Source organism: Oryctolagus cuniculus, chromosome 10, assembly GCF_051225735.1.
Source record: "Oryctolagus cuniculus isolate XC-2025 breed Fujian yellow rabbit chromosome 10, ASM5122573v1, whole genome shotgun sequence".
Lineage (NCBI taxonomy): Eukaryota > Metazoa > Chordata > Mammalia > Lagomorpha > Leporidae > Oryctolagus > Oryctolagus cuniculus.
The window spans coordinates 74,241,551-74,264,897 of record NC_142876.1 but is presented as its reverse complement, the minus strand read 5'-3'; the positions used below and the strand labels follow the sequence as shown (position 1 = coordinate 74,264,897).

Sequence of the window (23,347 nt, the reverse complement as noted above, 5' to 3'; positions counted from 1 at the left end):
CCCATTCCCGCTCCCGCTCCCGCTGCCGCTTCTCCTCCGCCTCCTCCCTCTTTTCTCTTCTCTTCTCTTCTCCTCCTCCCCCCCCCTCCTCCTCAGCCGCCCTCCGCCTAGCCCTGCACCAGTGCCCGAACTCCAGCCCTCCGCCTGCCCAGCCCAGGACCTGCAGCACCGGGCGCCCAGTCGGCACGCTGCCGCCAAGCCAAGGGGAGCCAACCTCCTCCGGCTGCCGCTGGCCACAGGGAACTCCTACTCTCTCTTTCTAGGCCGGATCCCCTGCCTGCCGCCATCGCCCAGCCACACGCCAGCCGTGCCCGGCAGCCTCCACGCCTGCCCAGGGCTGCGCCCCGCGGCTCGCGGGTCCCGGCACCAGGGGGTTCGGCGCCCCACACCACCGCGGCCCGGGCCTTCCCTCCTACCCGGCCGCCAGCAGCCCCCCCACCGCTGACGCACAGGTCGCCCGCCCTCCCCCGGCACGGCCGCCGCGCCTCCACACACTCCCACGCCGCGAGGACAGCTGAGGGCCTGGGGACCCTTGTCCCCGCTCGGTCACGGGGGCCCAAGTGGGGCAGCAGGTCGGGAAGGAGGGCGGCAGCGCACGGAATCACCCCCGCCGCACGCTCGCGTGGGCACTCACACACACACACACACACACACACACACACGCCTACACAAGGGGCACACAGTCGCACACCCCGACACCCTTCGTGGCACAGAGGGATTTCCGTCCTCAGCGCCCGTTCCCTCACGGGAGGGTGGGGCGCTTCAGCGCGACCCGCACCCTCCAGCCCGGCAGCCAGTTCGAGACTGTCGCTCCCCCTCTTCATGGAGGAACGACACAGGACCCTGCGCTGTTCTTTCGTCTGCTCGGCCCTCCCCGGGTTTGCTGCTGGTTCTTCCCGGGTTGGCTACCGTCCCTTCCACCTCCGTGGAAGGGCGGTTCCCCCTGCCACATTCCCCACTTCCGCGGGGGAGCGGCACACCGCCGGCCGGCCGGCCGGCTCTCTCGGGGGCTGCACAGGTGTTCCCCTTAGATGTTCCTGGTGCATGTTGTCTCTCTCCTCCTTTATAGTCCTCTTCCGCCAATCCCAACTCGGCTGCCCACACGCCAAGTACGCTGCTCTCCTCCAATCAGGAGCAGGATCAGCTCCTGGAGGTCATCACTCAAGTTGGCAAGAGGCAGCTGCATAGAAGCTGTTTTCTCCTCTCCCAGCGCCATATTGTGGGAGAGCAGATGCATAGAATAAGTCTTAATTCCAGTAACTCAGTCCAATCCGAGTTGCTCCCCACAGAGACCACAGGCTGTGTGCTGCCTGCCTGCCACGGACCCTCTGTCCCGGGGAGGTCCTGTGGGCACGCAGCCTGTGGCCGCGGGTCTCTGCCTGGCCTGCCAAAAGGGTGCCCCGTTTGGATGCTGTGTGAGTCAGGGCTGATGGGGGAGAGGGGGACAGAGAGAGGAGAGAGAGACAGAGAGAGAGAGAGAAAGAGAGAGAGACGTGTAGGTGTTGGTGTAAGTCAGAGACAGAGGGAGAGGGTGCCTGTATTGCCTGCGAGGCTTGGTGTGGGGTCCCTCCTTTGCGCTCTGGAGGGCTTCCGCGGCTGTGGCGCGTGGCCGCCGCACGGCCAGGTGGCGCAGAGGGCCCGCGGGTTGGGCTGCGCGAGGCACCGGGCCCTGAGTGGTGGGCAACCGCGCCCTGGCGTCGTCTTCGGGCGGTGGTCGTGGTCGTGGTCGTGGTCACAGTCATTGGGCTCCCTGGGAGACAGGAGCCCGGGAGGGGCGGTGGGAGTGCAGGTGCCGGGAGCTGCTGGTGCGGCGGGCTGCGGGGTTGGGGCGGCCGGCAGGGGAGCGCCCTGGCGGGCGGTGAGTCGCTGGTTTGGGGTTGGAGGGGGCGCGCTGGATGGCGCGGGGCGTGGCCTGTGTCCCGGGGTGGGCCCCGGGGTTGGCGGTGGGGCTGCGGCAGCCGGGGACAGCTGGCCGGCCCGCCCGTGCCCGTGCCCGTGCCCGTGCCCAGGCCCAGGCCCGAGGCGCGGGCGGGCTGGGGCTGCCAGGTGGAGGGGTCGGGCTTCTGCCCCCTGCTGGAGCTGCGTTGGGGGTCGCAGGGGTCCCGGCGTGCGGGCTGGCGGATGGGGGCGTGGCTAGGCAGCCAGCCAAAGGCGAGCAAAAGGGGAGGGTGCCGCGGGGCAAAAGCCTACAGCACCCGGTATTCCCAGGCGGTCTCCCATCCAAGTACTAACCAGGCCCGACCCTGCTTAGCTTCCGAGATCAGACGAGATCGGGCGCGTTCAGGGTGGTATGGCCGTAGACGCCAGAGGCCGCCTCCAGGCCCCCCTTGAGTGCGCGCCCGCACAGCCGCCGCCGCCGCCGCCTCCGCCGCCGCTGCCTCCTCCTCCTCCTCCTCCTGCCCGCTTCCCGCTCTCACTCCCATTCCCATTCCCATTCCCATTCCCATTCCCACTCCCGCTCCCGCTCCCGCTGCCGCTTCTCCTCCGCCTCCTCCCTCTTTTCTCTTCTCTTCTCTTCTCCTCCTCCCCCCCCTCCTCCTCAGCCGCCCTCCGCCTAGCCCTGCACCAGTGCCCGAACTCCAGCCCTCCGCCTGCCCAGCCCAGGACCTGCAGCACCGGGCGCCCAGTCGGCACGCTGCCGCCAAGCCAAGGGGAGCCAACCTCCTCCGGCTGCCGCTGGCCACAGGGAACTCCTACTCTCTCTTTCTAGGCCGGATCCCCTGCCTGCCGCCATCGCCCAGCCACACGCCAGCCGTGCCCGGCAGCCTCCACGCCTGCCCAGGGCTGCGCCCCGCGGCTCGCGGGTCCCGGCACCAGGGGGTTCGGCGCCCCACACCACCGCGGCCCGGGCCTTCCCTCCTACCCGGCCGCCAGCAGCCCCCCCACCGCTGACGCACAGGTCGCCCGCCCTCCCCCGGCACGGCCGCCGCGCCTCCACACACTCCCACGCCGCGAGGACAGCTGAGGGCCTGGGGACCCTTGTCCCCGCTCGGTCACGGGGGCCCAAGTGGGGCAGCAGGTCGGGAAGGAGGGCGGCAGCGCACGGAATCACCCCCGCCGCACGCTCGCGTGGGCACTCACACACACACACACACACACACACACACACGCCTACACAAGGGGCACACAGTCGCACACCCCGACACCCTTCGTGGCACAGAGGGATTTCCGTCCTCAGCGCCCGTTCCCTCACGGGAGGGTGGGGCGCTTCAGCGCGACCCGCACCCTCCAGCCCGGCAGCCAGTTCGAGACTGTCGCTCCCCCTCTTCATGGAGGAACGACACAGGACCCTGCGCTGTTCTTTCGTCTGCTCGGCCCTCCCCGGGTTTGCTGCTGGTTCTTCCCGGGTTGGCTACCGTCCCTTCCACCTCCGTGGAAGGGCGGTTCCCCCTGCCACATTCCCCACTTCCGCGGGGGAGCGGCACACCGCCGGCCGGCCGGCCGGCTCTCTCGGGGGCTGCACAGGTGTTCCCCTTAGATGTTCCTGGTGCATGTTGTCTCTCTCCTCCTTTATAGTCCTCTTCCGCCAATCCCAACTCGGCTGCCCACACGCCAAGTACGCTGCTCTCCTCCAATCAGGAGCAGGATCAGCTCCTGGAGGTCATCACTCAAGTTGGCAAGAGGCAGCTGCATAGAAGCTGTTTTCTCCTCTCCCAGCGCCATATTGTGGGAGAGCAGATGCATAGAATAAGTCTTAATTCCAGTAACTCAGTCCAATCCGAGTTGCTCCCCACAGAGACCACAGGCTGTGTGCTGCCTGCCTGCCACGGACCCTCTGTCCCGGGGAGGTCCTGTGGGCACGCAGCCTGTGGCCGCGGGTCTCTGCCTGGCCTGCCAAAAGGGTGCCCCGTTTGGATGCTGTGTGAGTCAGGGCTGATGGGGGAGAGGGGGACAGAGAGAGGAGAGAGAGACAGAGAGAGAGAGAGAAAGAGAGAGAGACGTGTAGGTGTTGGTGTAAGTCAGAGACAGAGGGAGAGGGTGCCTGTATTGCCTGCGAGGCTTGGTGTGGGGTCCCTCCTTTGCGCTCTGGAGGGCTTCCGCGGCTGTGGCGCGTGGCCGCCGCACGGCCAGGTGGCGCAGAGGGCCCGCGGGTTGGGCTGCGCGAGGCACCGGGCCCTGAGTGGTGGGCAACCGCGCCCTGGCGTCGTCTTCGGGCGGTGGTCGTGGTCGTGGTCGTGGTCACAGTCATTGGGCTCCCTGGGAGACAGGAGCCCGGGAGGGGCGGTGGGAGTGCAGGTGCCGGGAGCTGCTGGTGCGGCGGGCTGCGGGGTTGGGGCGGCCGGCAGGGGAGCGCCCTGGCGGGCGGTGAGTCGCTGGTTTGGGGTTGGAGGGGGCGCGCTGGATGGCGCGGGGCGTGGCCTGTGTCCCGGGGTGGGCCCCGGGGTTGGCGGTGGGGCTGCGGCAGCCGGGGACAGCTGGCCGGCCCGCCCGTGCCCGTGCCCGTGCCCGTGCCCAGGCCCAGGCCCGAGGCGCGGGCGGGCTGGGGCTGCCAGGTGGAGGGGTCGGGCTTCTGCCCCCTGCTGGAGCTGCGTTGGGGGTCGCAGGGGTCCCGGCGTGCGGGCTGGCGGATGGGGGCGTGGCTAGGCAGCCAGCCAAAGGCGAGCAAAAGGGGAGGGTGCCGCGGGGCAAAAGCCTACAGCACCCGGTATTCCCAGGCGGTCTCCCATCCAAGTACTAACCAGGCCCGACCCTGCTTAGCTTCCGAGATCAGACGAGATCGGGCGCGTTCAGGGTGGTATGGCCGTAGACGCCAGAGGCCGCCTCCAGGCCCCCCTTGAGTGCGCGCCCGCACAGCCGCCGCCGCCGCCGCCTCCGCCGCCGCTGCCTCCTCCTCCTCCTCCTCCTGCCCGCTTCCCGCTCTCACTCCCATTCCCATTCCCATTCCCATTCCCATTCCCACTCCCGCTCCCGCTCCCGCTGCCGCTTCTCCTCCGCCTCCTCCCTCTTTTCTCTTCTCTTCTCTTCTCCTCCTCCCCCCCCTCCTCCTCAGCCGCCCTCCGCCTAGCCCTGCACCAGTGCCCGAACTCCAGCCCTCCGCCTGCCCAGCCCAGGACCTGCAGCACCGGGCGCCCAGTCGGCACGCTGCCGCCAAGCCAAGGGGAGCCAACCTCCTCCGGCTGCCGCTGGCCACAGGGAACTCCTACTCTCTCTTTCTAGGCCGGATCCCCTGCCTGCCGCCATCGCCCAGCCACACGCCAGCCGTGCCCGGCAGCCTCCACGCCTGCCCAGGGCTGCGCCCCGCGGCTCGCGGGTCCCGGCACCAGGGGGTTCGGCGCCCCACACCACCGCGGCCCGGGCCTTCCCTCCTACCCGGCCGCCAGCAGCCCCCCCACCGCTGACGCACAGGTCGCCCGCCCTCCCCCGGCACGGCCGCCGCGCCTCCACACACTCCCACGCCGCGAGGACAGCTGAGGGCCTGGGGACCCTTGTCCCCGCTCGGTCACGGGGGCCCAAGTGGGGCAGCAGGTCGGGAAGGAGGGCGGCAGCGCACGGAATCACCCCCGCCGCACGCTCGCGTGGGCACTCACACACACACACACACACACACACACACGCCTACACAAGGGGCACACAGTCGCACACCCCGACACCCTTCGTGGCACAGAGGGATTTCCGTCCTCAGCGCCCGTTCCCTCACGGGAGGGTGGGGCGCTTCAGCGCGACCCGCACCCTCCAGCCCGGCAGCCAGTTCGAGACTGTCGCTCCCCCTCTTCATGGAGGAACGACACAGGACCCTGCGCTGTTCTTTCGTCTGCTCGGCCCTCCCCGGGTTTGCTGCTGGTTCTTCCCGGGTTGGCTACCGTCCCTTCCACCTCCGTGGAAGGGCGGTTCCCCCTGCCACATTCCCCACTTCCGCGGGGGAGCGGCACACCGCCGGCCGGCCGGCCGGCTCTCTCGGGGGCTGCACAGGTGTTCCCCTTAGATGTTCCTGGTGCATGTTGTCTCTCTCCTCCTTTATAGTCCTCTTCCGCCAATCCCAACTCGGCTGCCCACACGCCAAGTACGCTGCTCTCCTCCAATCAGGAGCAGGATCAGCTCCTGGAGGTCATCACTCAAGTTGGCAAGAGGCAGCTGCATAGAAGCTGTTTTCTCCTCTCCCAGCGCCATATTGTGGGAGAGCAGATGCATAGAATAAGTCTTAATTCCAGTAACTCAGTCCAATCCGAGTTGCTCCCCACAGAGACCACAGGCTGTGTGCTGCCTGCCTGCCACGGACCCTCTGTCCCGGGGAGGTCCTGTGGGCACGCAGCCTGTGGCCGCGGGTCTCTGCCTGGCCTGCCAAAAGGGTGCCCCGTTTGGATGCTGTGTGAGTCAGGGCTGATGGGGGAGAGGGGGACAGAGAGAGGAGAGAGAGACAGAGAGAGAGAAAGAGAGAGAGACGTGTAGGTGTTGGTGTAAGTCAGAGACAGAGGGAGAGGGTGCCTGTATTGCCTGCGAGGCTTGGTGTGGGGTCCCTCCTTTGCGCTCTGGAGGGCTTCCGCGGCTGTGGCGCGTGGCCGCCGCACGGCCAGGTGGCGCAGAGGGCCCGCGGGTTGGGCTGCGCGAGGCACCGGGCCCTGAGTGGTGGGCAACCGCGCCCTGGCGTCGTCTTCGGGCGGTGGTCGTGGTCGTGGTCGTGGTCACAGTCATTGGGCTCCCTGGGAGACAGGAGCCCGGGAGGGGCGGTGGGAGTGCAGGTGCCGGGAGCTGCTGGTGCGGCGGGCTGCGGGGTTGGGGCGGCCGGCAGGGGAGCGCCCTGGCGGGCGGTGAGTCGCTGGTTTGGGGTTGGAGGGGGCGCGCTGGATGGCGCGGGGCGTGGCCTGTGTCCCGGGGTGGGCCCCGGGGTTGGCGGTGGGGCTGCGGCAGCCGGGGACAGCTGGCCGGCCCGCCCGTGCCCGTGCCCGTGCCCGTGCCCGTGCCCAGGCCCAGACCCAGGCCCAGGCCCAGGCCCAGGCCCAGGCCCGAGGCGCGGGCGGGCTGGGGCTGCCAGGTGGAGGGGTCGGGCTTCTGCCCCCTGCTGGAGCTGCGTTGGGGGTCGCAGGGGTCCCGGCGTGCGGGCTGGCGGATGGGGGCGTGGCTAGGCAGCCAGCCAAAGGCGAGCAAAAGGGGAGGGTGCCGCGGGGCAAAAGCCTACAGCACCCGGTATTCCCAGGCGGTCTCCCATCCAAGTACTAACCAGGCCCGACCCTGCTTAGCTTCCGAGATCAGACGAGATCGGGCGCGTTCAGGGTGGTATGGCCGTAGACGCCAGAGGCCGCCTCCAGGCCCCCCTTGAGTGCGCGCCCGCACAGCCGCCGCCGCCGCCGCCTCCGCCGCCGCCGCCTCCTCCTCCTCCTCCTCCTGCCCGCTTCCCGCTCTCACTCCCATTCCCATTCCCATTCCCATTCCCATTCCCATTCCCACTCCCGCTCCCGCTCCCGCTGCCGCTTCTCCTCCGCCTCCTCCCTCTTTTCTCTTCTCTTCTCTTCTCCTCCTCCCCCCCCTCCTCCTCAGCCGCCCTCCGCCTAGCCCTGCACCAGTGCCCGAACTCCAGCCCTCCGCCTGCCCAGCCCAGGACCTGCAGCACCGGGCGCCCAGTCGGCACGCTGCCGCCAAGCCAAGGGGAGCCAACCTCCTCCGGCTGCCGCTGGCCACAGGGAACTCCTACTCTCTCTTTCTAGGCCGGATCCCCTGCCTGCCGCCATCGCCCAGCCACACGCCAGCCGTGCCCGGCAGCCTCCACGCCTGCCCAGGGCTGCGCCCCGCGGCTCGCGGGTCCCGGCACCAGGGGGTTCGGCGCCCCACACCACCGCGGCCCGGGCCTTCCCTCCTACCCGGCCGCCAGCAGCCCCCCCACCGCTGACGCACAGGTCGCCCGCCCTCCCCCGGCACGGCCGCCGCGCCTCCACACACTCCCACGCCGCGAGGACAGCTGAGGGCCTGGGGACCCTTGTCCCCGCTCGGTCACGGGGGCCCAAGTGGGGCAGCAGGTCGGGAAGGAGGGCGGCAGCGCACGGAATCACCCCCGCCGCACGCTCGCGTGGGCACTCACACACACACACACACACACACACACACGCCTACACAAGGGGCACACAGTCGCACACCCCGACACCCTTCGTGGCACAGAGGGATTTCCGTCCTCAGCGCCCGTTCCCTCACGGGAGGGTGGGGCGCTTCAGCGCGACCCGCACCCTCCAGCCCGGCAGCCAGTTCGAGACTGTCGCTCCCCCTCTTCATGGAGGAACGACACAGGACCCTGCGCTGTTCTTTCGTCTGCTCGGCCCTCCCCGGGTTTGCTGCTGGTTCTTCCCGGGTTGGCTACCGTCCCTTCCACCTCCGTGGAAGGGCGGTTCCCCCTGCCACATTCCCCACTTCCGCGGGGGAGCGGCACACCGCCGGCCGGCCGGCCGGCTCTCTCGGGGGCTGCACAGGTGTTCCCCTTAGATGTTCCTGGTGCATGTTGTCTCTCTCCTCCTTTATAGTCCTCTTCCGCCAATCCCAACTCGGCTGCCCACACGCCAAGTACGCTGCTCTCCTCCAATCAGGAGCAGGATCAGCTCCTGGAGGTCATCACTCAAGTTGGCAAGAGGCAGCTGCATAGAAGCTGTTTTCTCCTCTCCCAGCGCCATATTGTGGGAGAGCAGATGCATAGAATAAGTCTTAATTCCAGTAACTCAGTCCAATCCGAGTTGCTCCCCACAGAGACCACAGGCTGTGTGCTGCCTGCCTGCCACGGACCCTCTGTCCCGGGGAGGTCCTGTGGGCACGCAGCCTGTGGCCGCGGGTCTCTGCCTGGCCTGCCAAAAGGGTGCCCCGTTTGGATGCTGTGTGAGTCAGGGCTGATGGGGGAGAGGGGGACAGAGAGAGGAGAGAGAGACAGAGAGAGAGAGAGAAAGAGAGAGAGACGTGTAGGTGTTGGTGTAAGTCAGAGACAGAGGGAGAGGGTGCCTGTATTGCCTGCGAGGCTTGGTGTGGGGTCCCTCCTTTGCGCTCTGGAGGGCTTCCGCGGCTGTGGCGCGTGGCCGCCGCACGGCCAGGTGGCGCAGAGGGCCCGCGGGTTGGGCTGCGCGAGGCACCGGGCCCTGAGTGGTGGGCAACCGCGCCCTGGCGTCGTCTTCGGGCGGTGGTCGTGGTCGTGGTCGTGGTCACAGTCATTGGGCTCCCTGGGAGACAGGAGCCCGGGAGGGGCGGTGGGAGTGCAGGTGCCGGGAGCTGCTGGTGCGGCGGGCTGCGGGGTTGGGGCGGCCGGCAGGGGAGCGCCCTGGCGGGCGGTGAGTCGCTGGTTTGGGGTTGGAGGGGGCGCGCTGGATGGCGCGGGGCGTGGCCTGTGTCCCGGGGTGGGCCCCGGGGTTGGCGGTGGGGCTGCGGCAGCCGGGGACAGCTGGCCGGCCCGCCCGTGCCCGTGCCCGTGCACGTGCCCGTGCCCGTGCCCGTGCCCAGGCCCAGGCCCGAGGCGCGGGCGGGCTGGGGCTGCCAGGTGGAGGGGTCGGGCTTCTGCCCCCTGCTGGAGCTGCGTTGGGGGTCGCAGGGGTCCCGGCGTGCGGGCTGGCGGATGGGGGCGTGGCTAGGCAGCCAGCCAAAGGCGAGCAAAAGGGGAGGGTGCCGCGGGGCAAAAGCCTACAGCACCCGGTATTCCCAGGCGGTCTCCCATCCAAGTACTAACCAGGCCCGACCCTGCTTAGCTTCCGAGATCAGACGAGATCGGGCGCGTTCAGGGTGGTATGGCCGTAGACGCCAGAGGCTGCCTCCAGGCCCCTCTTGAGTGCGCGCCCGCACAGCCGCCGCCGCCGCCGCCGCCTCCTCCTCCTCCTCCTGCCCGCTCCCCGCTCTCACTCCCATTCCCATTCCCATTCCCATTCCCGCTCCCGCTCCCGCTCCCGCTGCCGCTTCTCCTCCGCCTCCTCCCTCTTTTCTCTTCTCTTCTCTTCTCCTCCTCCCCCCCCCTCCTCCTCAGCCGCCCTCCGCCTAGCCCTGCACCAGTGCCCGAACTCCAGCCCTCCGCCTGCCCAGCCCAGGACCTGCAGCACCGGGCGCCCAGTCGGCACGCTGCCGCCAAGCCAAGGGGAGCCAACCTCCTCCGGCTGCCGCTGGCCACAGGGAACTCCTACTCTCTCTTTCTAGGCCGGATCCCCTGCCTGCCGCCATCGCCCAGCCACACGCCAGCCGTGCCCGGCAGCCTCCACGCCTGCCCAGGGCTGCGCCCCGCGGCTCGCGGGTCCCGGCACCAGGGGGTTCGGCGCCCCACACCACCGCGGCCCGGGCCTTCCCTCCTACCCGGCCGCCAGCAGCCCCCCCACCGCTGACGCACAGGTCGCCCGCCCTCCCCCGGCACGGCCGCCGCGCCTCCACACACTCCCACGCCGCGAGGACAGCTGAGGGCCTGGGGACCCTTGTCCCCGCTCGGTCACGGGGGCCCAAGTGGGGCAGCAGGTCGGGAAGGAGGGCGGCAGCGCACGGAATCACCCCCGCCGCACGCTCGCGTGGGCACTCACACACACACACACACACACACACGCCTACACAAGGGGCACACAGTCGCACACCCCGACACCCTTCGTGGCACAGAGGGATTTCCGTCCTCAGCGCCCGTTCCCTCACGGGAGGGTGGGGCGCTTCAGCGCGACCCGCACCCTCCAGCCCGGCAGCCAGTTCGAGACTGTCGCTCCCCCTCTTCATGGAGGAACGACACAGGACCCTGCGCTGTTCTTTCGTCTGCTCGGCCCTCCCCGGGTTTGCTGCTGGTTCTTCCCGGGTTGGCTACCGTCCCTTCCACCTCCGTGGAAGGGCGGTTCCCCCTGCCACATTCCCCACTTCCGCGGGGGAGCGGCACACTGCCGGCCGGCCGGCCGGCTCTCTCGGGGGCTGCACAGGTGTTCCCCTTAGATGTTCCTGGTGCATGTTGTCTCTCTCCTCCTTTATAGTCCTCTTCCGCCAATCCCAACTCGGCTGCCCACACGCCAAGTACGCTGCTCTCCTCCAATCAGGAGCAGGATCAGCTCCTGGAGGTCATCACTCAAGTTGGCAAGAGGCAGCTGCATAGAAGCTGTTTTCTCCTCTCCCAGCGCCATATTGTGGGAGAGCAGATGCATAGAATAAGTCTTAATTCCAGTAACTCAGTCCAATCCGAGTTGCTCCCCACAGAGACCACAGGCTGTGTGCTGCCTGCCTGCCACGGACCCTCTGTCCCGGGGAGGTCCTGTGGGCACGCAGCCTGTGGCCGCGGGTCTCTGCCTGGCCTGCCAAAAGGGTGCCCCGTTTGGATGCTGTGTGAGTCAGGGCTGATGGGGGAGAGGGGGACAGAGAGAGGAGAGAGAGACAGAGAGAGAGAGAGAAAGAGAGAGAGACGTGTAGGTGTTGGTGTAAGTCAGAGACAGAGGGAGAGGGTGCCTGTATTGCCTGCGAGGCTTGGTGTGGGGTCCCTCCTTTGCGCTCTGGAGGGCTTCCGCGGCTGTGGCGCGTGGCCGCCGCACGGCCAGGTGGCGCAGAGGGCCCGCGGGTTGGGCTGCGCGAGGCACCGGGCCCTGAGTGGTGGGCAACCGCGCCCTGGCGTCGTCTTCGGGCGGTGGTCGTGGTCGTGGTCGTGGTCACAGTCATTGGGCTCCCTGGGAGACAGGAGCCCGGGAGGGGCGGTGGGAGTGCAGGTGCCGGGAGCTGCTGGTGCGGCGGGCTGCAGGGTTGGGGCGGCCGGCAGGGGAGCGCCCTGGCGGGCGGTGAGTCGCTGGTTTGGGGTTGGAGGGGGCGCGCTGGATGGCGCGGGGCGTGGCCTGTGTCCCGGGGTGGGCCCCGGGGTTGGCGGTGGGGCTGCGGCAGCCGGGGACAGCTGGCCGGCCCGCCCGTGCCCGTGCCCGTGCCCGTGCCCAGGCCCAGGCCCAGGCCCAGGCCCAGGCCCAGGCCCGAGGCGCGGGCGGGCTGGGGCTGCCAGGTGGAGGGGTCGGGCTTCTGCCCCCTGCTGGAGCTGCGTTGGGGGTCGCAGGGGTCCCGGCGTGCGGGCTGGCGGATGGGGGCGTGGCTAGGCAGCCAGCCAAAGGCGAGCAAAAGGGGAGGGTGCCGCGGGGCAAAAGCCTACAGCACCCGGTATTCCCAGGCGGTCTCCCATCCAAGTACTAACCAGGCCCGACCCTGCTTAGCTTCCGAGATCAGACGAGATCGGGCGCGTTCAGGGTGGTATGGCCGTAGACGCCAGAGGCTGCCTCCAGGCCCCTCTTGAGTGCGCGCCCGCACAGCCGCCGCCGCCGCCGCCGCCGCCGCCGCCTCCTCCTCCTCCTCCTGCCCGCTCCCCGCTCTCACTCCCATTCCCATTCCCATTCCCATTCCCGCTCCCGCTCCCGCTCCCGCTGCCGCTTCTCCTCCGCCTCCTCCCTCTTTTCTCTTCTCTTCTCTTCTCCTCCTCCCCCCCCCTCCTCCTCAGCCGCCCTCCGCCTAGCCCTGCACCAGTGCCCGAACTCCAGCCCTCCGCCTGCCCAGCCCAGGACCTGCAGCACCGGGCGCCCAGTCGGCACGCTGCCGCCAAGCCAAGGGGAGCCAACCTCCTCCGGCTGCCGCTGGCCACAGGGAACTCCTACTCTCTCTTTCTAGGCCGGATCCCCTGCCTGCCGCCATCGCCCAGCCACACGCCAGCCGTGCCCGGCAGCCTCCACGCCTGCCCAGGGCTGCGCCCCGCGGCTCGCGGGTCCCGGCACCAGGGGGTTCGGCGCCCCACACCACCGCGGCCCGGGCCTTCCCTCCTACCCGGCCGCCAGCAGCCCCCCCACCGCTGACGCACAGGTCGCCCGCCCTCCCCCGGCACGGCCGCCGCGCCTCCACACACTCCCACGCCGCGAGGACAGCTGAGGGCCTGGGGACCCTTGTCCCCGCTCGGTCACGGGGGCCCAAGTGGGGCAGCAGGTCGGGAAGGAGGGCGGCAGCGCACGGAATCACCCCCGCCGCACGCTCGCGTGGGCACTCACACACACACACACACACACACACACACGCCTACACAAGGGGCACACAGTCGCACACCCCGACACCCTTCGTGGCACAGAGGGATTTCCGTCCTCAGCGCCCGTTCCCTCACGGGAGGGTGGGGCGCTTCAGCGCGACCCGCACCCTCCAGCCCGGCAGCCAGTTCGAGACTGTCGCTCCCCCTCTTCATGGAGGAACGACACAGGACCCTGCGCTGTTCTTTCGTCTGCTCGGCCCTCCCCGGGTTTGCTGCTGGTTCTTCCCGGGTTGGCTACCGTCCCTTCCACCTCCGTGGAAGGGCGGTTCCCCCTGCCACATTCCCCACTTCCGCGGGGGAGCGGCACACCGCCGGCCGGCCGGCCGGCTCTCTCGGGGGCTGCACAGGTGTTCCCCTTAGATGTTCCTGGTGCATGTTGTCTCTCTCCTCCTTTATAGTCCTCTTCCGCCAATCCCAACTCGGCTGCCCACACGCCAAGTACGCTGCTCTCCTCCAATCAGGAGCAGGATCAGCTCCTGGAGGTCATCACTCAAGTTGGCAAGAGGCAGCTGCATAGAAGCTGTTTTCTCCTCTCCCAGCGCCATATTGTGGGAGAGCAGATGCATAGAATAAGTCTTAATTCCAGTAACTCAGTCCAATCCGAGTTGCTCCCCACAGAGACCACAGGCTGTGTGCTGCCTGCCTGCCACGGACCCTCTGTCCCGGGGAGGTCCTGTGGGCACGCAGCCTGTGGCCGCGGGTCTCTGCCTGGCCTGCCAAAAGGGTGCCCCGTTTGGATGCTGTGTGAGTCAGGGCTGATGGGGGAGAGGGGGACAGAGAGAGGAGAGAGAGACAGAGAGAGAGAGAGAAAGAGAGAGAGACGTGTAGGTGTTGGTGTAAGTCAGAGACAGAGGGAGAGGGTGCCTGTATTGCCTGCGAGGCTTGGTGTGGGGTCCCTCCTTTGCGCTCTGGAGGGCTTCCGCGGCTGTGGCGCGTGGCCGCCGCACGGCCAGGTGGCGCAGAGGGCCCGCGGGTTGGGCTGCGCGAGGCACCGGGCCCTGAGTGGTGGGCAACCGCGCCCTGGCGTCGTCTTCGGGCGGTGGTCGTGGTCGTGGTCGTGGTCGTGGTCACAGTCATTGGGCTCCCTGGGAGACAGGAGCCCGGGAGGGGCGGTGGGAGTGCAGGTGCCGGGAGCTGCTGGTGCGGCGGGCTGCGGGGTTGGGGCGGCCGGCAGGGGAGCGCCCTGGCGGGCGGTGAGTCGCTGGTTTGGGGTTGGAGGGGGCGCGCTGGATGGCGCGGGGCGTGGCCTGTGTCCCGGGGTGGGCCCCGGGGTTGGCGGTGGGGCTGCGGCAGCCGGGGACAGCTGGCCGGCCCGCCCGTGCCCGTGCCCGTGCCCGTGCCCAGGCCCAGGCCCAGGCCCAGGCCCAGGCCCAGGCCCGAGGCGCGGGCGGGCTGGGGCTGCCAGGTGGAGGGGTCGGGCTTCTGCCCCCTGCTGGAGCTGCGTTGGGGGTCGCAGGGGTCCCGGCGTGCGGGCTGGCGGATGGGGGCGTGGCTAGGCAGCCAGCCAAAGGCGAGCAAAAGGGGAGGGTGCCGCGGGGCAAAAGCCTACAGCACCCGGTATTCCCAGGCGGTCTCCCATCCAAGTACTAACCAGGCCCGACCCTGCTTAGCTTCCGAGATCAGACGAGATCGGGCGCGTTCAGGGTGGTATGGCCGTAGACGCCAGAGGCTGCCTCCAGGCCCCTCTTGAGTGCGCGCCCGCACAGCCGCCGCCGCCGCCGCCGCCGCCGCCGCCTCCTCCTCCTCCTCCTGCCCGCTCCCCGCTCTCACTCCCATTCCCATTCCCATTCCCATTCCCGCTCCCGCTCCCGCTCCCGCTGCCGCTTCTCCTCCGCCTCCTCCCTCTTTTCTCTTCTCTTCTCTTCTCCTCCTCCCCCCCCCTCCTCCTCAGCCGCCCTCCGCCTAGCCCTGCACCAGTGCCCGAACTCCAGCCCTCCGCCTGCCCAGCCCAGGACCTGCAGCACCGGGCGCCCAGTCGGCACGCTGCCGCCAAGCCAAGGGGAGCCAACCTCCTCCGGCTGCCGCTGGCCACAGGGAACTCCTACTCTCTCTTTCTAGGCCGGATCCCCTGCCTGCCGCCATCGCCCAGCCACACGCCAGCCGTGCCCGGCAGCCTCCACGCCTGCCCAGGGCTGCGCCCCGCGGCTCGCGGGTCCCGGCACCAGGGGGTTCGGCGCCCCACACCACCGCGGCCCGGGCCTTCCCTCCTACCCGGCCGCCAGCAGCCCCCCCACCGCTGACGCACAGGTCGCCCGCCCTCCCCCGGCACGGCCGCCGCGCCTCCACACACTCCCACGCCGCGAGGACAGCTGAGGGCCTGGGGACCCTTGTCCCCGCTCGGTCACGGGGGCCCAAGTGGGGCAGCAGGTCGGGAAGGAGGGCGGCAGCGCACGGAATCACCCCCGCCGCACGCTCGCGTGGGCACTCACACACACACACACACACACACACACGCCTACACAAGGGGCACACAGTCGCACACCCCGACACCCTTCGTGGCACAGAGGGATTTCCGTCCTCAGCGCCCGTTCCCTCACGGGAGGGTGGGGCGCTTCAGCGCGACCCGCACCCTCCAGCCCGGCAGCCAGTTCGAGACTGTCGCTCCCCCTCTTCATGGAGGAACGACACAGGACCCTGCGCTGTTCTTTCGTCTGCTCGGCCCTCCCCGGGTTTGCTGCTGGTTCTTCCCGGGTTGGCTACCGTCCCTTCCACCTCCGTGGAAGGGCGGTTCCCCCTGCCACATTCCCCACTTCCGCGGGGGAGCGGCACACCGCCGGCCGGCCGGCCGGCTCTCTCGGGGGCTGCACAGGTGTTCCCCTTAGATGTTCCTGGTGCATGTTGTCTCTCTCCTCCTTTATAGTCCTCTTCCGCCAATCCCAACTCGGCTGCCCACACGCCAAGTACGCTGCTCTCCTCCAATCAGGAGCAGGATCAGCTCCTGGAGGTCATCACTCAAGTTGGCAAGAGGCAGCTGCATAGAAGCTGTTTTCTCCTCTCCCAGCGCCATATTGTGGGAGAGCAGATGCATAGAATAAGTCTTAATTCCAGTAACTCAGTCCAATCCGAGTTGCTCCCCACAGAGACCACAGGCTGTGTGCTGCCTGCCTGCCACGGACCCTCTGTCCCGGGGAGGTCCTGTGGGCACGCAGCCTGTGGCCGCGGGTCTCTGCCTGGCCTGCCAAAAGGGTGCCCCGTTTGGATGCTGTGTGAGTCAGGGCTGATGGGGGAGAGGGGGACAGAGAGAGGAGAGAGAGACAGAGAGAGAGAGAGAAAGAGAGAGAGACGTGTAGGTGTTGGTGTAAGTCAGAGACAGAGGGAGAGGGTGCCTGTATTGCCTGCGAGGCTTGGTGTGGGGTCCCTCCTTTGCGCTCTGGAGGGCTTCCGCGGCTGTGGCGCGTGGCCGCCGCACGGCCAGGTGGCGCAGAGGGCCCGCGGGTTGGGCTGCGCGAGGCACCGGGCCCTGAGTGGTGGGCAACCGCGCCCTGGCGTCGTCTTCGGGCGGTGGTCGTGGTCGTGGTCGTGGTCACAGTCATTGGGCTCCCTGGGAGACAGGAGCCCGGGAGGGGCGGTGGGAGTGCAGGTGCCGGGAGCTGCTGGTGCGGCGGGCTGCGGGGTTGGGGCGGCCGGCAGGGGAGCGCCCTGGCGGGCGGTGAGTCGCTGGTTTGGGGTTGGAGGGGGCGCGCTGGATGGCGCGGGGCGTGGCCTGTGTCCCGGGGTGGGCCCCGGGGTTGGCGGTGGGGCTGCGGCAGCCGGGGACAGCTGGCCGGCCCGCCCGTGCCCGTGCCCGTGCCCGTGCCCGTGCCCAGGCCCAGGCCCAGGCCCAGGCCCAGGCCCAGGCCCGAGGCGCGGGCGGGCTGGGGCTGCCAGGTGGAGGGGTCGGGCTTCTGCCCCCTGCTGGAGCTGCGTTGGGGGTCGCAGGGGTCCCGGCGTGCGGGCTGGCGGATGGGGGCGTGGCTAGGCAGCCAGCCAAAGGCGAGCAAAAGGGGAGGGTGCCGCGGGGCAAAAGCCTACAGCACCCGGTATTCCCAGGCGGTCTCCCATCCAAGTACTAACCAGGCCCGACCCTGCTTAGCTTCCGAGATCAGACGAGATCGGGCGCGTTCAGGGTGGTATGGCCGTAGACGCCAGAGGCTGCCTCCAGGCCCCTCTTGAGTGCGCGCCCGCACAGCCGCCGCCGCCGCCGCCGCCGCCGCCTCCTCCTCCTCCTCCTGCCCGCTCCCCGCTCTCACTCCCATTCCCATTCCCATTCCCATTCCCGCTCCCGCTCCCGCTCCCGCTGCCGCTTCTCCTCCGCCTCCTCCCTCTTTTCTCTTCTCTTCTCTTCTCCTCCTCCCCCCCCCTCCTCCTCAGCCGCCCTCCGCCTAGCCCTGCACCAGTGCCCGAACTCCAGCCCTCCGCCTGCCCAGCCCAGGACCTGCAGCACCGGGCGCCCAGTCGGCACGCTGCCGCCAAGCCAAGGGGAGCCAACCTCCTCCGGCTGCCGCTGGCCACAGGGAACTCCTACTCTCTCTTTCTAGGCCGGATCCCCTGCCTGCCGCCATCGCCCAGCCACACGCCAGCCGTGCCCGGCAGCCTCCACGCCTGCCCAGGGCTGCGCCCCGCGGCTCGCGGGTCCCGGCACCAGGGGGTTCGGCGCCCCACACCACCGCGGCCCGGGCCTTCCCTCCTACCCGGCCGCCAGCAGCCCCCCCACCGCTGACGCACAGGTCGCCCGCCCTCCCCCGGCACGGCCGCCGCGCCTCCACACACTCCCACGCCGCGAGGACAGCTGAGGGCCTGGGGACCCTTGTCCCCACTCGGTCACGGGGGCCCAAGTGGGGCAGCAGGTCGGGAAGGAGGGCGGCAGCGCACGGAATCACCCCCGCCGCACGCTCGCGTGGGCACTCACACACACACACACACACACACACACACGCCTACACAAGGGGCACACAGTCGCACACCCCGACACCCTTCGTGGCACAGAGGGATTTCCGTCCTCAGCGCCCGTTCCCTCACGGGAGGGTGGGGCGCTTCAGCGCGACCCGCACCCTCCAGCCCGGCAGCCAGTTCGAGACTGTCGCTCCCCCTCTTCATGGAGGAACGACACAGGACCCTGCGCTGTTCTTTCGTCTGCTCGGCCCTCCCCGGGTTTGCTGCTGGTTCTTCCCGGGTTGGCTACCGTCCCTTCCACCTCCGTGGAAGGGCGGTTCCCCCTGCCACATTCCCCACTTCCGCGGGGGAGCGGCACACCGCCGGCCGGCCGGCCGGCTCTCTCGGGGGCTGCACAGGTGTTCCCCTTAGATGTTCCTGGTGCATGTTGTCTCTCTCCTCCTTTATAGTCCTCTTCCGCCAATCCCAACTCGGCTGCCCACACGCCAAGTACGCTGCTCTCCTCCAATCAGGAGCAGGATCAGCTCCTGGAGGTCATCACTCAAGTTGGCAAGAGGCAGCTGCATAGAAGCTGTTTTCTCCTCTCCCAGCGCCATATTGTGGGAGAGCAGATGCATAGAATAAGTCTTAATTCCAGTAACTCAGTCCAATCCGAGTTGCTCCCCACAGAGACCACAGGCTGTGTGCTGCCTGCCTGCCACGGACCCTCTGTCCCGGGGAGGTCCTGTGGGCACGCAGCCTGTGGCCGCGGGTCTCTGCCTGGCCTGCCAAAAGGGTGCCCCGTTTGGATGCTGTGTGAGTCAGGGCTGATGGGGGAGAGGGGGACAGAGAGAGGAGAGAGAGACAGAGAGAGAGAGAGAAAGAGAGAGAGACGTGTAGGTGTTGGTGTAAGTCAGAGACAGAGGGAGAGGGTGCCTGTATTGCCTGCGAGGCTTGGTGTGGGGTCCCTCCTTTGCGCTCTGGAGGGCTTCCGCGGCTGTGGCGCGTGGCCGCCGCACGGCCAGGTGGCGCAGAGGGCCCGCGGGTTGGGCTGCGCGAGGCACCGGGCCCTGAGTGGTGGGCAACCGCGCCCTGGCGTCGTCTTCGGGTGGTGGTCGTGGTCGTGGTCGTGGTCACAGTCATTGGGCTCCCTGGGAGACAGGAGCCCGGGAGGGGCGGTGGGAGTGCAGGTGCCGGGAGCTGCTGGTGCGGCGGGCTGCGGGGTTGGGGCGGCCGGCAGGGGAGCGCCCTGGCGGGCGGTGAGTCGCTGGTTTGGGGTTGGAGGGGGCGCGCTGGATGGCGCGGGGCGTGGCCTGTGTCCCGGGGTGGGCCCCGGGGTTGGCGGTGGGGCTGCGGCAGCCGGGGACAGCTGGCCGGCCCGCCCGTGCCCGTGCCCGTGCCCGTGCCCAGGCCCAGGCCCAGGCCCAGGCCCGAGGCGCGGGCGGGCTGGGGCTGCCAGGTGGAGGGGTCGGGCTTCTGCCCCCTGCTGGAGCTGCGTTGGGGGTCGCAGGGGTCCCGGCGTGCGGGCTGGCGGATGGGGGCGTGGCTAGGCAGCCAGCCAAAGGCGAGCAAAAGGGGAGGGTGCCGCGGGGCAAAAGCCTACAGCACCCGGTATTCCCAGGCGGTCTCCCATCCAAGTACTAACCAGGCCCGACCCTGCTTAGCTTCCGAGATCAGACGAGATCGGGCGCGTTCAGGGTGGTATGGCCGTAGACGCCAGAGGCTGCCTCCAGGCCCCTCTTGAGTGCGCGCCCGCACAGCCGCCGCCGCCGCCGCCGCCGCCGCCTCCTCCTCCTCCTCCTGCCCGCTCCCCGCTCTCACTCCCATTCCCATTCCCATTCCCATTCCCGCTCCCGCTCCCGCTCCCGCTCCCGCTGCCGCTTCTCCTCCGCCTCCTCCCTCTTTTCTCTTCTCTTCTCTTCTCCTCCTCCCCCCCCCCTCCTCCTCAGCCGCCCTCCGCCTAGCCCTGCACCAGTGCCCGAACTCCAGCCCTCCGCCTGCCCAGCCCAGGACCTGCAGCACCGGGCGCCCAGTCGGCACGCTGCCGCCAAGCCAAGGGGAGCCAACCTCCTCCGGCTGCCGCTGGCCACAGGGAACTCCTACTCTCTCTTTCTAGGCCGGATCCCCTGCCTGCCGCCATCGCCCAGCCACACGCCAGCCGTGCCCGGCAGCCTCCACGCCTGCCCAGGGCTGCGCCCCGCGGCTCGCGGGTCCCGGCACCAGGGGGTTCGGCGCCCCACACCACCGCGGCCCGGGCCTTCCCTCCTACCCGGCCGCCAGCAGCCCCCCCACCGCTGACGCACAGGTCGCCCGCCCTCCCCCGGCACGGCCGCCGCGCCTCCACACACTCCCACGCCGCGAGGACAGCTGAGGGCCTGGGGACCCTTGTCCCCGCTCGGTCACGGGGGCCCAAGTGGGGCAGCAGGTCGGGAAGGAGGGCGGCAGCGCACGGAATCACCCCCGCCGCACGCTCGCGTGGGCACTCACACACACACACACACACACACGCCTACACAAGGGGCACACAGTCGCACACCCCGACACCCTTCGTGGCACAGAGGGATTTCCGTCCTCAGCGCCCGTTCCCTCACGGGAGGGTGGGGCGCTTCAGCGCGACCCGCACCCTCCAGCCCGGCAGCCAGTTCGAGACTGTCGCTCCCCCTCTTCATGGAGGAACGACACAGGACCCTGCGCTGTTCTTTCGTCTGCTCGGCCCTCCCCGGGTTTGCTGCTGGTTCTTCCCGGGTTGGCTACCGTCCCTTCCACCTCCGTGGAAGGGCGGTTCCCCCTGCCACATTCCCCACTTCCGCGGGGGAGCGGCACACCGCCGGCCGGCCGGCCGGCTCTCTCGGGGGCTGCACAGGTGTTCCCCTTAGATGTTCCTGGTGCATGTTGTCTCTCTCCTCCTTTATAGTCCTCTTCCGCCAATCCCAACTCGGCTGCCCACACGCCAAGTACGCTGCTCTCCTCCAATCAGGAGCAGGATCAGCTCCTGGAGGTCATCACTCAAGTTGGCAAGAGGCAGCTGCATAGAAGCTGTTTTCTCCTCTCCCAGCGCCATATTGTGGGAGAGCAGATGCATAGAATAAGTCTTAATTCCAGTAACTCAGTCCAATCCGAGTTGCTCCCCACAGAGACCACAGGCTGTGTGCTGCCTGCCTGCCACGGACCCTCTGTCCCGGGGAGGTCCTGTGGGCACGCAGCCTGTGGCCGCGGGTCTCTGCCTGGCCTGCCAAAAGGGTGCCCCGTTTGGATGCTGTGTGAGTCAGGGCTGATGGGGGAGAGGGGGACAGAGAGAGGAGAGAGAGACAGAGAGAGAGAGAGAAAGAGAGAGAGACGTGTAGGTGTTGGTGTAAGTCAGAGACAGAGGGAGAGGGTGCCTGTATTGCCTGCGAGGCTTGGTGTGGGGTCCCTCCTTTGCGCTCTGGAGGGCTTCCGCGGCTGTGGCGCGTGGCCGCCGCACGGCCAGGTGGCGCAGAGGGCCCGCGGGTTGGGCTGCGCGAGGCACCGGGCCCTGAGTGGTGGGCAACCGCGCCCTGGCGTCGTCTTCGGGCGGTGGTCGTGGTCGTGGTCGTGGTCACAGTCATTGGGCTCCCTGGGAGACAGGAGCCCGGGAGGGGCGGTGGGAGTGCAGGTGCCGGGAGCTGCTGGTGCGGCGGGCTGCGGGGTTGGGGCGGCCGGCAGGGGAGCGCCCTGGCGGGCGGTGAGTCGCTGGTTTGGGGTTGGAGGGGGCGCGCTGGATGGCGCGGGGCGTGGCCTGTGTCCCGGGGTGGGCCCCGGGGTTGGCGGTGGGGCTGCGGCAGCCGGGGACAGCTGGCCGGCCCGCCCGTGCCCGTGCCCGTGCCCGTGCCCGTGCCCAGGCCCAGGCCCAGGCCCAGGCCCGAGGCGCGGGCGGGCTGGGGCTGCCAGGTGGAGGGGTCGGGCTTCTGCCCCCTGCTGGAGCTGCGTTGGGGGTCGCAGGGGTCCCGGCGTGCGGGCTGGCGGATGGGGGCGTGGCTAGGCAGCCAGCCAAAGGCGAGCAAAAGGGGAGGGTGCCGCGGGGCAAAAGCCTACAGCACCCGGTATTCCCAGGCGGTCTCCCATCCAAGTACTAACCAGGCCCGACCCTGCTTAGCTTCCGAGATCAGACGAGATCGGGCGCGTTCAGGGTGGTATGGCCGTAGACGCCAGAGGCTGCCTCCAGGCCCCTCTTGAGTGCGCGCCCGCACAGCCGCCGCCGCCGCCGCCGCCGCCGCCGCCGCCGCCGCCGCCTCCTCTTCCTGCCCGCTCCCCGCTCTCACTCCCATTCCCATTCCCATTCCCACTCCCGCTCCCGCTCCCGCTGCCGCTTCTCCTCCGCCTCCTCCCTCTTTTCTCTTCTCTTCTCCTCCTCCCCCCCCCTCCTCCTCAGCCGCCCTCCGCCTAGCCCTGCACCAGTGCCCGAACTCCAGCCCTCCGCCTGCCCAGCCCAGGACCTGCAGCACCGGGCGCCCAGTCGGCACGCTGCCGCCAAGCCAAGGGGAGCCAACCTCCTCCGGCTGCCGCTGGCCACAGGGAACTCCTACTCTCTCTTTCTAGGCCGGATCCCCTGCCTGCCGCCATCGCCCAGCCACACGCCAGCCGTGCCCGGCAGCCTCCACGCCTGCCCAGGGCTGCGCCCCGCGGCTCGCGGGTCCCGGCACCAGGGGGTTCGGCGCCCCACACCACCGCGGCCCGGGCCTTCCCTCCTACCCGGCCGCCAGCAGCCCCCCCACCGCTGACGCACAGGTCGCCCGCCCTCCCCCGGCACGGCCGCCGCGCCTCCACACACTCCCACGCCGCGAGGACAGCTGAGGGCCTGGGGACCCTTGTCCCCGCTCGGTCACGGGGGCCCAAGTGGGGCAGCAGGTCGGGAAGGAGGGCGGCAGCGTACGGAATCACCCCCGCCGCACGCTCGCGTGGGCACTCACACACACACACACACACACACACACGCCTACACAAGGGGCACACAGTCGCACACCCCGACACCCTTCGTGGCACAGAGGGATTTCCGTCCTCAGCGCCCGTTCCCTCACGGGAGGGTGGGGCGCTTCAGCGCGACCCGCACCCTCCAGCCCGGCAGCCAGTTCGAGACCACAGGCTGTGTGCTGCCTGCCTGCCACGGACCCTCTGTCCCGGGGAGGTCCTGTGGGCACGCAGCCTGTGGCCGCGGGTCTCTGCCTGGCCTGCCAAAAGGGTGCCCCGTTTGGATGCTGTGTGAGTCAGGGCTGATGGGGGAGAGGGGGACAGAGAGAGGAGAGAGAGACAGAGAGAGAGAGAGAAAGAGAGAGAGACGTGTAGGTGTTGGTGTAAGTCAGAGACAGAGGGAGAGGGTGCCTGTATTGCCTGCGAGGCTTGGTGTGGGGTCCCTCCTTTGCGCTCTGGAGGGCTTCCGCGGCTGTGGCGCGTGGCCGCCGCACGGCCAGGTGGCGCAGAGGGCCCGCGGGTTGGGCTGCGCGAGGCACCGGGCCCTGAGTGGTGGGCAACCGCGCCCTGGCGTCGTCTTCGGGCGGTGGTCGTGGTCGTGGTCGTGGTCACAGTCATTGGGCTCCC

General features: G+C 69.5%; 9 non-coding genes across 9 annotated transcripts; all 9 read right to left on the bottom strand.

The window, feature by feature from the left end:
- Positions 1-2,183: 2,183 nt before the first annotated feature.
- On the bottom strand, positions 2,184-2,302 carry LOC149124105 (5S ribosomal RNA). The gene has a single exon (XR_016215321.1). It is a non-coding gene; the product is annotated as a 5S ribosomal RNA (ribosomal RNA).
- Positions 2,303-4,630: 2,328 nt separating this feature from the next.
- Positions 4,631-4,749, bottom strand: LOC149124104 (5S ribosomal RNA). The gene has a single exon (XR_016215320.1). It is a non-coding gene; the product is annotated as a 5S ribosomal RNA (ribosomal RNA).
- A 2,358-nt stretch (positions 4,750-7,107) lies between these two features.
- On the bottom strand, positions 7,108-7,226 carry LOC149124103 (5S ribosomal RNA). The gene has a single exon (XR_016215319.1). It is a non-coding gene; the product is annotated as a 5S ribosomal RNA (ribosomal RNA).
- A 2,350-nt stretch (positions 7,227-9,576) lies between these two features.
- Positions 9,577-9,695, bottom strand: LOC149124102 (5S ribosomal RNA). The gene has a single exon (XR_016215318.1). It is a non-coding gene; the product is annotated as a 5S ribosomal RNA (ribosomal RNA).
- Positions 9,696-12,021: 2,326 nt separating this feature from the next.
- On the bottom strand, positions 12,022-12,140 carry LOC149124101 (5S ribosomal RNA). The gene has a single exon (XR_016215317.1). It is a non-coding gene; the product is annotated as a 5S ribosomal RNA (ribosomal RNA).
- Positions 12,141-14,485: 2,345 nt separating this feature from the next.
- LOC149124100 (5S ribosomal RNA) lies at positions 14,486-14,604 on the bottom strand. The gene has a single exon (XR_016215316.1). It is a non-coding gene; the product is annotated as a 5S ribosomal RNA (ribosomal RNA).
- Positions 14,605-16,947: 2,343 nt separating this feature from the next.
- Positions 16,948-17,066, bottom strand: LOC149124099 (5S ribosomal RNA). Its single transcript, XR_016215315.1, has one exon. It is a non-coding gene; the product is annotated as a 5S ribosomal RNA (ribosomal RNA).
- A 2,324-nt stretch (positions 17,067-19,390) lies between these two features.
- On the bottom strand, positions 19,391-19,509 carry LOC149124098 (5S ribosomal RNA). The gene has a single exon (XR_016215314.1). It is a non-coding gene; the product is annotated as a 5S ribosomal RNA (ribosomal RNA).
- A 2,331-nt stretch (positions 19,510-21,840) lies between these two features.
- On the bottom strand, positions 21,841-21,959 carry LOC149124097 (5S ribosomal RNA). Its single transcript, XR_016215313.1, has one exon. It is a non-coding gene; the product is annotated as a 5S ribosomal RNA (ribosomal RNA).
- Positions 21,960-23,347: the final 1,388 nt, after the last annotated feature.